This window comes from Bufo gargarizans, chromosome 2, assembly GCF_014858855.1.
Source record: "Bufo gargarizans isolate SCDJY-AF-19 chromosome 2, ASM1485885v1, whole genome shotgun sequence".
Classification (NCBI taxonomy): Eukaryota; Metazoa; Chordata; class Amphibia; order Anura; family Bufonidae; genus Bufo; species Bufo gargarizans.
This window is the reverse complement of record NC_058081.1, coordinates 73,713,953-73,729,729: the sequence shown is the minus strand read 5'-3', so window position 1 is coordinate 73,729,729 and position 15,777 is coordinate 73,713,953.

Genomic DNA, 15,777 nt, shown 5'->3' with positions numbered 1-15,777 from the left:
AATCTAAAAAGGTTTTGTCTGTTTCCGAATGAATCTCTGTTGGTGGAACTTGTAGGCTAGTTTATTGAGGTTACATGACCGGTCAGTCAACTGTCAGCATGTAGAGAAAGCTGCATAATTATGTATCCTAAGAAGGCTGGACAAGAGTTGAACCTCTAATGAATATATATTGACATCCACTGACTAAAATACATAGATGAACTTCAGGTGGATCAGAATGCAAGTTATGTGAAGAATGTAGATCTTAAAAAATATCAGTGCTGTATGTTGTCAGCTTCATTTACCTACAGCCTGATCAGGTTATTTATTTCAATGGGAGACAGTCTAGGAGACTTGAATTCCTTTAAGCCTTTGCTTCTGTTCTGCTGATGTCAGTTACGTAGGAAATACAGTTCCCAAATGCAGGAATAGATAGCGATACACAGTACCAGTCAAAAGTTTGGTTTTCTTGTTTTATTTTTTACTTTGTAGATTCATTTTGAAGACTTGATGAAGGAACACACATATAAAAGATATCAGAATAATGTTAAACCAGAAAATACTTCAGGGGTCATTTACTAAGCTGAAATATGCCCAAATTACTTTGTCCCGCTCACATCAGGTTTAAAATTGTGGGCGGCGGGGAAGGGGACAGGTTCCCTTTAAATACGCTTGATGGTGGTAACAGATTCCCTTTAAGGTCAACTGAAACAATTTCCCCTCGCTGACATCGGGGTAGCTGTTGCTGTCCTGTGCCTATCACAGGTATATTCCAAAGTAGGCCTGCAGGTGGCAGCACTACCTTGGATTGCATTACATTTTCTGTTTCGTAATGGATTAAATTTCATTGCTAAATAGAAATGGCAAGCTGATGATTGCACGTTGTTAAGCTCTTGGGGCTTAAAAAAGAAGTTTTAAAAAAAACTCGAATTGCCCCCCTCCCCTTTCCCCCCGGATTAAATGATAAAAAAAAAAATAAAAATAAACATCATAGGCATTTTCGCGTCCTAAAACACCTCTACTATTAAAATATAAAAATATTTATTCCGTACAGAGTAACGGGAAAAAAAATCTGATTTGCCATTTTTTTTTGTTGCTTCACTTCCCAGAAATTTAATAAAAAGTGATCAAAAAGTAACTCTCCTCCCAAAATAGTATCCGTAAAAACTACAGATCATCCCGCGAAAAATTAGCCTCAAGCAGCTCCAAAGACTTAAATACAGAATATGGGGGTCAGAATATGGTGATAAAAAGAAAACATTCATTTTACAAAGTTTAAATTTTATTTTCAGTATTTAAAAAAAACTATACAAATGTGGTATTGTTATAATCGTACTCAGAAAATGAAGGGCATGAATCAGTTTTACTGCAAAGGAAATGCCGTTAAAACAAAACCCATAAAACTTTAGCCTCATTTGGAATTACCCAGCTTTCTACTACATTGTTTGCAATAGTAAATGGTCCCATTAGAAAGCACAACTTCTGCCTCAAAAAGAAGCTATCATATGGCTATGTGTACAGAAAATAAAAAGTTATGGCTCCTTGAAGGCATGAAGTTAAAAAATTAAAATAAAATAAAAAGGCAAAAAAATTAAATTGTCCAGTCCTCAAAGAGTTAATATGAATCTACAATGTAGAAAACAAAAAGACGAAAAAAACTTGGAATAAAAAGATGTGTCCAAACTTTTGAATGAGACTATAGCTATATCTTGAACACGTTACCCAAACATTGAATTACAATCTTTGTGTGTCTGTAGAGAAAGATTATTGTTCCAAAAAATCCTGTGATTACAGCAGCCTGGGCACTGATTTAAACAGGCTGATGATTAATAACATTTTGTTTGTGAATTAAAGGGGTTCTCTGAGAATTATTTAAAATGGCTGCCAGTAATCGATCCTAGAATGTGAGCAGGACTGGTTGCCACCACTTGTAATGTCTAGGAGTAAAGGGGTGGGACCTCACTACACTGCTCTACAAAAGATGGTAATAACATGATCCTTCTATGATACGCCATCATGACTGAGCAGCCTGAGAGAAAAACTCACCAGTATGTAGTATAGGCAAGTGCCATAGCGTAGTGTGTAATGAGGCCCCACTCCCTCATCCGTCTAGGCAAGTGCTGGCAGCAAGTTCTGTTCAAAGGTTTAAATCATTCATGAAGAACCTCTTTAAGAACAAGTAGAGGTCTGTAGCACAATGGCGTTTTCACTGAATGTACACTTTAACTTATTGGTCCAAAACATAGGGAAAAAAAACATTTAGGCATCAGATTCTCTTATATTAGAACATGTGCATCATCTTAAAGATGAGATCAAAGGATACACCACATCTATAACAGGTTACAATAATGTTTGCTGTAGTAAGTGCAATTGTATCTACTAAACAGCCTTCCATAGTGGTAAGCAGAGGGCTTTGTAATGGCTTGGAACATATGCCCTTTCTAACTACAAACCCCCAGCAAAAGACCAGGGGTCACACGACTCTTAACTGCACACTTGACTTCTAAAAACTTCTAAAAATAAAGGGCGTTATTTCTCTTTCCTTGACTAGCACTTTGGCCCATTGTAGTTGTGCATTAGTTCAACCTGGAAAGAACAATGTAAGGTAATATAAGCTAAAGGGAACCTGTCCTGGTGACAGACCAGAAGGCATTCTTAATGGGGCACAGAAACAAATTATTTGTGTTTTTACCAACATAAGATGCATTTTGAGTTGAAATAATGTTGCTTTGCTATTTTTACACCATTATCATGTATTGTAACAGAGTGAAATCTCACCCTCCGTGATCCAGGATTCAATTCCTGTAGATAAATTGTGTCCATTGTGTATGTATGTATCTTTAATGACACATATACAAGTATGAAAACTGTAAAATGATTTTGGCAATCGTTGTCAATTTAATCTGGTTATCCCAAAAAAGAATATGTGCTGTAAATACACAAGTAACACAGTATCAATGTACTTTTATTCCTTCCTTTTAAACTCCGTGTGTATGTTGTTTCATTCATTGGCTTGTGACAATTCCCTTTGTTTTTACCTTGTGTTTGTAGTTTGTGGTTGTTATCCATTTTTATAAAAAATCATCAGGAATTATACACAAAGTGGGAACAATTTCATCCAGGAGTTATGCACACATCTCCATGTACAGCCAAGCCGTTCACAAGAAAATCAGAAATAAGTGAAAGTTACCGGGCACCAGTGTATTGGAAAACTGTAACATTTGACATAGTTAGGTACACATCAGAAATGAATGGCCTTGTTGTATATTCTTTCTCTTTATTACTGTATAACTACCTAAGCTTTAGTTCATTTTAAGCTTTTTTTTTTTTTTTTTTTTTTTTAAACACCTAAAGCTAACAATTCCAGTATCAGGCATCAGTAATGCCAGTCACTACAGTTTTGTAATGGCAGTGTGAACAGGACCTAATTGAGACCAAAACTCATCCAATCCCTCTAATGCCCTTTAAAAGGGTTGTTCACAACCAGGGGTCTTTAAGGTAAACCCCCCACTGTGGTCGGACCTGCAGAGGGAAGAATACTTACCTGCTCCCCACCATTGCGCTCCTGCTTTGTCGTTTCCATGCTGCTGTTCACCAGTTTTACCATGTCAACATCTGGTTTGACATGGGTCATGTGGCTGCTGCAGCCAGTGACTGGCTGCAACAATGATGTGTCCCCCATGTGTCATGCATATGGGGGATATATGATCTGTGTGAAAGAGGATGTAGACACGGGAAGACCTGCCAGCAGCGGCATTGTTGGGGATTGAAGGAGCCAGAACCCAGTGGTGGGGATCAGGTAAGTATGATTGCCTCCTGTTGGTCCAGCCAAGCCTGGAGGTCCAGGGGGTCCGCCCCCAAAGAAACAGGGGTGAATAACCGCTTTGAGTCTAGATCCAGTGTCCAAATTCACAAGCCTGGGCCACCATCATGTTAAGAATATGCTGTGCATTGCTTAGGAATGTCATACTGTATACTGCAAATCTCTGGTAGAACCTTCGAAGCAAAGGCATGATTGATTTGAATGGTTATTTAGGATATTTTCAGTGATATCAGAGTGGTGCTGCCTTCCCTTGTAAGTGTGTGAAGGAATCCCGGCAACCGTATCTTACTTCAAAGTATATTGCTTTATTCTTTATCATTCAATATATGATAAAGAGCGTGTTTCGGCACAAAGCCTTTCTCAGTAGGTATACCTACTGAGAAAGGCTTTGTGCCGAAACGCTGTCTTTATCATATATTGAATGATTAAGAATAAAGCAATATACTTTGACGTAAGATACGGTTGCCGGGATTCCTTCACATATTCCACGTGGGGCTTGCTCCTTCCTGCTGCAACCTGTACGCAAGATCGAGTGCCGACTGCATTCTGTTTCACCTTCTCTTATGATAAGATCACTCAGCAGCAAGAGTTTAATTCTCCTGCAGAGCAACCGTAGGGGAAATGAAGCATTACATAATGCCCATTAAAATAATGCTGGATTCTCCAGAGTGAGAGATGCACCTTGTAGCTGCTCTTCAGGCTGGGTAACAGATGGGGGTACTAAATTAGCATATTATTTAGATGCAGCACTACTATGAAAAAGTTCTAGATGTTACATTATGAGCCCCAAATTAGTTGAGGGACACATTTTGTTTACAAAAAGCATACAAATGTATTTGACGACACCTCTACCATGTGCAACTTCATTAAAGTATTTCACTACTTGGTCATTGAGCCTAATATATACAAAAGACAAAACCATAGTCAGGGACAGGCCGAGGTCAGGGCAGTCAGCAAATGACAACACGATAAACAGTCTGAAGTCAGGTCAGATGGAGAAGGGGATCCAGAAATCAAGCAGAAGTCGGTACCCGGAACAGGCAAACAAACAGAGCTTACCTTTGTAGGAAACTAGTGAACTCGAAGTCCTTGATCAAGCACCTTCCTACAGGGGAAGGTGCAGAAAATACCCCAGGGTAATCAGCCATTAGTTGGGGAAGATTAGGATGTGCACACAATGGCCTTTTAAGATCCGGAGAGAGCACATGCACCCTATGGGCAGAGAGAGACATTGCTAGCAGGAAGCAGACCTCGGCCTGCAAGGAAGGGATATCATTACTCTGGTGGCCGGGATTACTGAGCAGGAAGAGGGAGATGCCGACAGGACTGGATTGCCAGAGCCTTGAAGCCATGGAGTGGGTCAGTAAGGCAGCGTGGCCATGTCCATCAATTGGAGAGGAGGTGGGTGCAGACAGTTGCTATAACAGTCACACAATGATTGATAAATTAGGGGCATTTTAAGTTTAATACTTTTATCATAAAATGTTACTTCACTTTCTTGCACCAACTCTTTAGTGGAGTAAAACTGCAACAGAGAGATTTATCAAAACTGGTGTAAAGGAAAACTAGCTTCGGTGCCCATAGCAACCAATCAGATTCCACTTTTTATTTTCCAAAGGAGCTCTGAAAAATGTAAGATGGAATCTGATTGCTATGGGCAACTAAGCCATTTTCCATTCACACTAGTTTTGATAAATTTCCCCCACATTTAAAAAAAAATATGGCTTAAATCAGACCACCAGACTAACCACATCCACTTTCCCACCCACTTTTCAAAAGTGGAGTAAGTGGAATAAAGCTGCAAAATAGCAAGTGGTTGCCAGAATAAGCCCTGAACGTTTCAAAGCCCTATTTTGCAGAATTCTAGAAAAAAAAATATAAAAACCAGTTTTCTGTGTCATCATATTCTGACACAGTTTTTCTGATAGGAGCAAGACTTCAGGCTACTCAATTAGGTCCGGATGCGTTCAGTGAAACTCGCACTATTTTGCAAGCAAGTTCAGTCCGTTTTTTTCTGCGTTTGCGTTCAGTGTTTTCCCCACGGGTGCAATGCGTTTTGATGCGTTTTTCACACGCGTGATAAAAACTGAAGGTTTACAAAGAACATCTCTTAGCAACCATCAGTGAAAAACGCATCGCACCCGCACTTCCCTCCGGATGCAATGAGTTTTTCACTGAAGCTCCATCCACTTCTATGGGGCCAGGGCTGCGTGAAAAACGCAGAATATAGAACATGCTGCGTTTTTCACATAACGTAGAACTGATGCATGAAAAAAACGCTCATGTACACAGACACATTGAAATGGATGGGTCAGGATTCAGTGCGAGTGCTATGCGTTCACGTCACGCTTTGCACCCACGCGGAAAACTTGCTCGTGTGAAAGGGGCTTTAACTGAAACTACAGGTACACTTGAAAGAAAGGTTTATATTATGATTTTATTAAATTTTATAAGTAGTACATACTAGAGATGAGCAAACCATTAGAAATTTGTTTCGGGTCCGGTTCCCCAAATTTTAGAAAAAGTTCAGTTCGGACCTGTATCGGTTTGGGCCAAACCAAAGTTACTCTAATTGCCCTGAAAGATTGTATATAACCCCTCTAGCCTCCTAGGACTGATACATTTTAGAAAAACATCTCTTCATTTATTTTTTATTCATTTTATTTTTTTACCCTCCAACATCCCTTTTCTTAACACAATAGAGCAGTTTTTCCACATGTCGCGCTTGGCTGAGGCCAGTCACCAAGCCGACAGCTCCCGCCACAACGCCCAGGTTCAGGCCTACCTAAATTATGGCCAGTCTCTTTCGCATACTCAATTCCCTGACCCCATGGATTTCTGGGCAGGCAGACGGAAAGGTCCCTTTCACACGAGCGAGTTTTCCGCGCGGGTGCAATGCGTGACGTGAACGCATAGCACCCGCACTGAATCCTGACCCATTCATTTCAATGGGTCTGTGTACATGAGCGTTGTTTTTCACGCATCAGTTCTGCGTTGCGTGAAAATCGCAGCATGTTCTATATTCTGTGATTTTCACGCAGCCCTGGCCCCATAGAAGTGAATGGGGCTGCGTGAAAAACACATTGCATCCGCAAGCAAGTGCGGGTGCGATGCGTTTTTCACTGATGGTTGCTAAGAGATGTTTGTAAACCTTCAGTTTTTTATCACGCGCGTGAAAAACGCATCAAAACGCATTGCACCCGCGCGGAAAAAACTGAACAACTGAATGCAATCGCAGACAAAACTGACTGAACTTGCTTGCAAAATAGTGCGAGTTTCACTGAACGCACCCTGAACGCATCCGGCCCCAATCCGCAATGCCCGTGTGAAAGGGGCCAAACAGTGGCACGAACTTGCACAGCACACTATCTTCTTTCTTGCCCTGCCTCCAGTGTCATCTCATCTGGAACGCCAGACAGTAATAGTAAATGATGTATGAGTGACAGTGACATACATAGCTATGAGTAAACGCACATTTGACGGTGTTATACAGCAAGTTTAAAAAGACATTGCGTCAGCACGTCTCATGCTTTTTCATACTTCAAAGCTTCAAAAAAATGACCCCTGTTTAAATGCAGACGGTGTTATGACAGTAAAAAAAATGCCTTTGGAGAACATGATGGTTGGCTAGTGGCATGATGCAGGCCGCAGCATGCAGAAGCCGCACACAATGTGATGGTAGGTTGGCAGACAGGCAGCGATTACTGAACTAGTACAGTAATCACGTACATATGCCTCCTCATGAAATGTACCCCCCCCCCCCCCAAAAAAAAATATATTTTTTTTTATAAATTTCAACCATGATAAACCTCCCCCCCAAGAAAATACATTCTAAAATTCAACCATGTGAAAAGTGAGTACACGGAAACATGTAAAAGGCATTAGTGGTATGATGCAGTAATCATGTATATTTATACTGCACCTTAAATTTAACCACCCCCAAACCTTATTTATTTTATTTATTTCTCTTTAAATCTGTAAGCAATGACATACAGAATTTTAAAATTTTAACTGTGTGGAAACTGAATACACGTAAACTGACAATGGCAAGATGGGGCATGCCAGCAAGGCGAGGTCTATACATTGGAATGAGCCAGAGGAGTGTGAAAATCCTCCTGAATCCTGGCGTCGTTCATTTTGACAAATTTGATGTTTTGGACAACTTGGTCCATTAGAGTGTCACCACGCCCCCCTAGATGGAAATCCTCTCCTAGATAACACTGGAGGCAGGGCAAGAAAGAAGATAGAGAGCAAGCTGTGCAAGTTCATGCCACTGTTCCAGTCTGCCTACCCAGAAATCCATGGGGTAAGGGAATTGGCCATAATAAGTAGGCCTGAACCTGGGCGTTGTGGCGGGAGCTGTCGGCTTGCTGACTGGCCTCAGCCCAGTGCGACACGTGAAAAACTGCTCCATTGTGTTAAGGCTGAAATTACTGCTGCCGCTTCTGTTGCTCGTGGAGGGGGAAAGGGGTTTCCCTTTCAGACTTGCTGGTAGCAAGTTTCTGCTCACCGTAAGCTGCATACACAGTGTTTCCTGGTAGTAACGTAATTTGTCTTCTCGTTCTGCCAGAGGAAAACATTCCCCCATTTTGCCTTGATAGTGAGGGTCTAAAAGAATGTTTATCCAGTAATTATCAGACTGCTTGATGTCAATGATACACCTGTCACTGCGTAAGCAAGCAAGCATACAGGTCGCCACTTCTTTCCGGCTCTGCCCCCCACTGAGACGATTAGGTGTCTTGGCCGTTGCCACCCTCATCATCGTCTTCTTGCTCATCAATGTCTAAATCCTCTTGCAGTGGGAGCTCCTCGTCTTATTTATCCTCCTCCTCCAGGTGTCCACCATAGAGTGCAGCAAGAATCGCAAAGAGTGGCCCGCATTCTCTGCCACGTGAGAGTACAAGGTTTTACTACAATGGTACTAAAGAGACTGCACGCCAGCAATGTGGCCATGCAACGGGGTTTAGCTTGTAGACAAGCTAATTGCTGGTGGAGAAAAGTTTTTTCGTGGCCAAACGTTCCGTTATAGAAGTGTCAGCTGCTCTTCCACCGTGATCCACTGTTGCATGAGCGTCAGCTCTAAGATAAATATGAGAGGGATGACCTCATTCATGCTGTTAAACTTTGTGGCCTCTTCGAAGGGATTCAGCACCCGACAGGCATCTTGGATGCGCTGCCACTGCCTGAACTGGAAGCAACACATGCTCCCTGTTGCTGAGGCTGTCTGGTGCATGACAAAATAGTCCACGGCTTTCCGCATGAGCTTGTGCAATCCACGTCGTGGATTAAGCAGTGTATCGGCAGGCCGTTCTGTTGCCACAGGTCCAGGAGAGCGTTCCTCACTACGTAAGAGTGGCTGAAGTGCTTAGACAATCTCCTGGACTTTGCCAGCACCTTCCGCAAGCCAGTGTAATTATTTAGAAAGCGCTGCACCACTAGGTTCATGACGCGCACCATGCAGGGAGCTTGTATTATTTCGCCCAGGTTCAGTGCATCCACAGTGTTACCCACATTGTCGCTGACCACCTTGCCCATACAGCAGGATGTTTGCTGCTTGATGTACTTGAGCAACTGCTTACTGATGTGGCTACTCTCTCCCAGGCCGATCAGCTCCAACACGGCGTGGCAACACTTGACCTGACACGTGATAGGAAGGTGGGGTAGTGGGAGTGACCCTGTGCCCTACTCCATGGTGGAGGCAGATAAGTGCCTGCTGTGTTAGCCAGTCCCATTATATCTTGGGAAAAACATATACTGTCCCTGCACGTAACAGCTGCTCCAGGTGTCCACCGTGGAGTGCAGCTTGATGCACAGAGAGAATCGCAAAAAGTGGCCTGCATTCTCTGCCATGTGAGAGTACAAGGCTTTACTAAAATTGTACTAAAGAGACTGCACCACCAGAAACATGGCCATGTGGGGGTTCAGCTTGTAGACAAGCTAATTGCTGGTGGAGAAAAGTTTTATCATGGCCAAACTTTCCGTTATAGATGTCTCACGATGCTAGCCAGTTGTATTTTCCCAAAGGATCCGTTGATGCCATCATGTGCTGCATTAGACCCCTGGTACCTATAATTGTGTTTGAACTGCCATGGCTTTTTTTTTAACCCTGCAGATCTTGCATACTGCTGTGGTTTTGTCTGGCCGCCTTGTGGACAAAATGCGCCATACAGGAGTTGCTCGCACAGAGCTACAGGCAGCCAAGCTGGGCTAATCTCTGGCATATTTTGGGCCTAACCCACCCACAGCGTCATCACCAGATCCTGAAGCAGACGTGGCTCTCGCTTGTTTTTTGGGAGGTACGTGGCCTCTGTTCTTTATTGCTGTCGCCACCGCCCTTCTCCACTGATGTTGCCTCCTCCTCAGCACCCCGATCCAGCTTCCAGGTCCTGTCCAGCACACAATCATCATCGGAGTCCTCACCCTCCCTGTCGCTTTTATCAGACTGTGAGATATCATGGTGGGCTAATGGGCCCCACTCCCCTGCTCTGCACTTTCCCCAACTGCCACTGTTGCTGCCGCTGCCCCTAGCACCAGTGCCGTGTCTACAGGTGCGACTATTACCTCCACCATCAACACAAGTATGCCTGGGGTCACCAGCCTTCTCCCCAACCATGAGGACTCACAAAAGTTGTTAACAGGGCGACACCCAGGGCATGGTGGGGTTTATTGCCACTTCTTAGGAAAAAGGAAGGCACCCCTCTAGGAAGGGTCAGTAAAGACTGGGAGGAATCCACTAAAAGCCTTCTTTGGACCTGCAAGAAGGAGAAGCTGGAGGAACACTGTCCACGGCGTTGGACTCTGAAGTCACCTCCACATCATCCTGCGATTGAGAGGAGTGAGCCAACCAATTTACAATCTCATCCTCTTTCTCCTCAACTATAATGTTGCGCCTTTCCGAAGCCAGCAGGGACAACTGTGGCCTACTACTACTACTACTACTTCTGGCCAAATAGATGGCGCTGGCACTACACACATTCTGGCTTTGGCCCTTCCATAGCCCGGACATTTTTGGGCCTCTCAGATAATGTTGTGCACTACCCTGTCTATTGGTGTAGTAATCACGTATATATGCTGCTAGTTTGAATACAATCAGTCCCCCCCAAAAAAGAATTTGATTGGAAATGGGTTTGTGAACACACAAATAAAGGGGAACTGATTTAGGCCTAAATTCGTTGTCCCTCTCTGATACTTTTGTGTGCTGGTCTGTTTATTGGTGTTAATCACCTATATGCTGGTTTAAAAACGGACAGTTAAGGCCTGACATTCAATTTCTCATTATCACTCACAGGTAGATTGCTGCCCTACCTTGTGTCTTGTGAAAATCACATATACAGTACAGACCAAAAGTTTGGACACACCTTCTCATTCTAAGAGTTTTCTTCATTTTCATGACTATGAAAATTGTAGATTCACACCGAAGGCATCAAAATTATGAATTAACACATGTGGAATTATATACATAACAAAAAAGTGTGAAACAACTGAAAATATGTCATATTCTAGGTTCTTCAAAGTAGCCACCTTTTGCTTTGATTACTGCTTTGCACACTCTTGGCATTCTCTTGATGAGCTTCAAGAGGTAGTCACCTGAAATGGTTTTGGGACCAGCAGGTAAGTATGATGCTTCTAAGGGGGGGGGGGGGGGGAGAGGGGAGGCAGCACACTGCCACCAATGTTAATAATGCAATAGAGGGAGGGAGGGGGGCCGGGGGAGGCCGCACACTGCCACCAATGTTAATAATGCAATAGAGGGAGGGGGGCCGGGGGAGGCCGCACACTGGCCACCAATGATATTCAAAACTAGGGAGGGGGGGTCTGCCCCTTGCTGCCTGGCAGCCCCTGATCTCTTACAGGGGGCTATGATACGCACAATTAACCCCTTCAGGTGCGGCACCTGAGGGGTTAATTGTGCTGATCACGGCCCCCTGTAAGAGATCGGGTGCTGCCAGACAGCAGGGGGCAGTCATGTACACAGTTTGTAGTATATTCTAACTAGAAGCGTCCCCATCACCATGGGAACGCCTCTGTGTTAGAATATACTGTCGGATATGAGTTTTCACGATGTAACTCATATCCGACAGTATATTCTAACATAGAGGCATTCCCATGGTGATGGGGACGCTTCAAGTTAAAATATACCATCAGATTGGAGAAAACTCCGATCCGATGGTATAAAAGAGACTCCAGACTTTACATTAAAAGTCAATGGGGACGGATCCGTTTGCAATTGCACCATATTGTGTTAATGTCAAATGGATCCGTCCCCATTGACTTGCATTGTAATTCAGGACGGATCCGTTTGGCTCCGTGGATCCTCCAAAAATCAAGGAAGACCCACGGACGAAAAAACGGTCACGGATCACGGACCTACGGACCCTGTTTTTGCGGACCGTAAAAAAAAACGGTCGTGTGCATGAGGCTTAAAAGAGGAGAGAATATTTAAAAGAAGAAAAACTGCTACAAGAGGACATAGTTTTAAATTAGAGGGGAAAAGGTTTAAAAGTTATATCAGGACGTATTACTTTACTGAGAGAGTAGTGGATGCATGGAATAGCCTTCCTGCAGAAGTGGTAGCTGCAAATACAGTGGAGGGGTTTAAGCATGCATGGGATAGGCATAAGGCCATCCTTCATATAAGATAGGGCCAGGGCCTGATCATAGTACTCAGTATATTGGGCAGACTAGATGGGCCAAATGGTTCTTATCTGCCGACACATTCTATGTTTCTATCATGTGTATTGCTGCAGTAATCACGTATATATATTATATATACTGCTTAATTATATTTAAAGTATTTGCTTGCAGGTATCTGCTTTTGAGGTGCACTACTCTTCTGATAGCAGGCAATAACTGATTGATTTCTGACTGTCCCTGACAGCCCAGCACAGAATGGCGTTCTGCTAGGGCACCTCTCTGCCTGCTGCAGCACTGATTGGCTCATGCAAGCTGTCTGTCAGCCTGGGAGCCAATCAGGGCAAGCCGTCTCCCCCCCCCCCCCCCCACTTCCTCTCAAGCTCATGTAAGAACCCTTCTTCCTCCCTAGTGCTTTTCTCCCTCTGACTTGTGCACTGTGTTTTAGTGGATTCGTTTGAAACGATTCGCGTTCGTCCGGATCCGTGATGTAATAATCTAGACCAGTGATGGCAAACCTTTTAGAGACCGAGTGCCCAAACTGCACCCCAAAACCCACATATTTATCACAAAGTGCCAACATGGGAATTCCCCCTGAATACTACAGTCCAGTATAGTATATCTTCCATGTACTTTTCGCTATAAAAGCCTGTTTACACTCAGTGCGCTGCCTGTGGTGTTCATAGTACGCCTGCGCTGATGAATGGCAGGAAAAGTCTAAGGCCTCCTGCACATGACTGTAGGTGTCCCGTTGCCATATTGAGGACCGCATTTGCGGATCCGCAATACATGGGCACCGTTCCACGTGCATTCCGCATCACGGATGCGGACGCTTTCACTTTAATGGGTCCGCCAAATCCGGAGATGCGGAATGGTGCGGAACGGAAGCACAGAACGGAACCCTACGGAGAGGTTCCATGGGGTTTCATCCCGTACTTCCGTTCCGAAAAAAGATAGAACATGTCCTATCTTTTTGCAGATCGTGGACCCATTAAAGTGAATGGGTCCGTGATCCACTGCGGCTGCCCCATGGTCAGTGTTCTTGCATTGCGGCCCGCAGCACGGCCACGGGGTTTGTGTGCAGGAGGCCTAAGGCATATTGGTACACCATAGACTTTTCCAGGGTGCAAGTGCCCACAGAGAGGGCTCCGAGTGCCGCCTCTGGCACCCGTGCCATAGGTTCGCCATCACTGGTCTAGACTATGACGACCTAATATGCCATTTTATATCATGCTAGTTGTATCAATATATGCACTCTTATTCTTCTTTACAGGTACCAACAAGCAGCAGCATAACCTCCCCCTCCAAACACCGCTAACCCTATTTTCCCTCGGACTTCCCTTCCCTCTCACCCCTCCCTCAAGTTTGGTTTTCTCTACCTGACTTCCACTCCATTGAAGCAATTCCTCTTTTGAACATAGCCTATTTATATAAACAATACCGACTTTCACTCTACCTATGTTCTGTAACATAACCAGATATGGTCTTACATTGTGTTTATTGCATTCTATGCATCTCTTTATTACAGCCCATGTGTTGGGCAAAATGCGTGTATACCTTTCAATTGTTAAAACTAATAAAAACTATTTTAAAACAAAACAAGTCAGGATAACCACCCCCCTTTCCCTGCCCTTCACCTCTGATTGACAGCCGGGCACGTGAACGTCCTGACGCACACTCACACCCGGGACAGCAATGTGCAGGCACGTTAATAGAGACGTCAGGCTATCGGCTGTCAATCAAAAGCGAAGGTGCAGGGACAGGGGGCCGCTGTCCCCTTGACTTCAAACTCTGCTGTTGAACACACAATCATGGGTATGTCCTTGGTTCAAGTCTGAACCCGGACAACCCCTTTAAGTTGGGTGAAGGGGGAGTTGCGGGGTGTTTGACCCTCACCGATCAGTTAGGTGAGGATAACCCCTTTAAAACAATGATAGCAAGGGACTAGGTAGCATTAATGCATGCCACCAGCCTCTCTGCCATTCCCTACCTGACTCTGCAGGTGTTACCTGCTAGATGTGGCATCAGTTACAAAACATATAGTGCAGGTATCAGCAACCATTGGCACTCCAGCTGCTGTGAAACTACAACTCCCAGCATGCAAACATGCTCGGCTGTTAACATACTAACATAGACTGTAAGGCCCCTTTCACACGAGCAAGTTTTCTGCGCGGGTGCAATGCGTGACATGAACGCATAGCACCCGCACTGAATCCTGACCCATCCATTTCAATGGGTAGGTGTACATGAGCATTGTTTTTCACGCATCAGTTCTGCGTTGCGTGAAAATCGCAGCATGTTCTATATTCTGCGTTTTTCACGCAGTCCTAGCCCCATAGAAGTGAATGGGGCTGTGTAAAAAACACACTGCATCCGCAAGCAAGTGCGGGTGCGATGCGTTTTTCACTGATGGTTGCTAAGAGATGTTTGTAAACCTTTAGTTTTTTATCACGCGCGTGAAAAACGCATCAAAACGCATTGCACTCGCGCGGAACTGAACGCAATCGCAGACAAAACTGACTGAACTTGCTTGCAAAATAGTGCGAGTTTCACTGAACGCATCCGGCGCTAATCCGTCACGCCCGTGTGAAAGAGGCCTAAGGGTGAAAAAAAGACATCTGTCCATCCAGTTCGGCCTGTCATCCTGCAAGTTGATCCAGAGGAGGGCAAAAAAAACCTGTGAGGTACAAGCCAATTTTCCTCACATATATTTATACATAATAATTAGATCTCCCCTCGGTCGTCTTTTTTCTAAAGTGAATAACCCTAATTTTGATAATCTTTCAGGGTACTGTAGTTGCCCCATTCCAATTATTACTTTAGTTGCCCTCCTCTGGACCTTCTCCAGCTCTGCTATGTCTGCCTTGTTCACAGGAGCCCAGAACTGTACACAGTACTCCATGTGTGGTCTGACTAGCGATTTGTAAAGTGGTAGGACTATGTTCTCATCACTGGCATCTATGTCCCTTTTGATGCAACCTATTATCTTATTTCTTGTTGTTCTTCTAACTCCCATAGAAGTGAATGAAGCATTCTGGGAGTTGTAGTTGTCGAACACCTGGAGTGCCGGAGGTTGCTGCTGCTGTCCCACACATCTGGACTTGCAGAAATCGATGTGCTTACAATACACCCCCATTCAGATGAATAGAACGGATTTTCAGTCACAGAACTGTGATATGTGACTATCTCCTATCTCTGCACACAGGGCATTACACAGGAGGCACACTATTCTCTTCTCTGCTCGCCCTGGCACACAGCCCGACTCCTCCCTCACATGTGACTGATCACATGATCGTGACATCATCAAAGGTCCTTTCACTCACTAGGTGCTAGCATGTATAGAC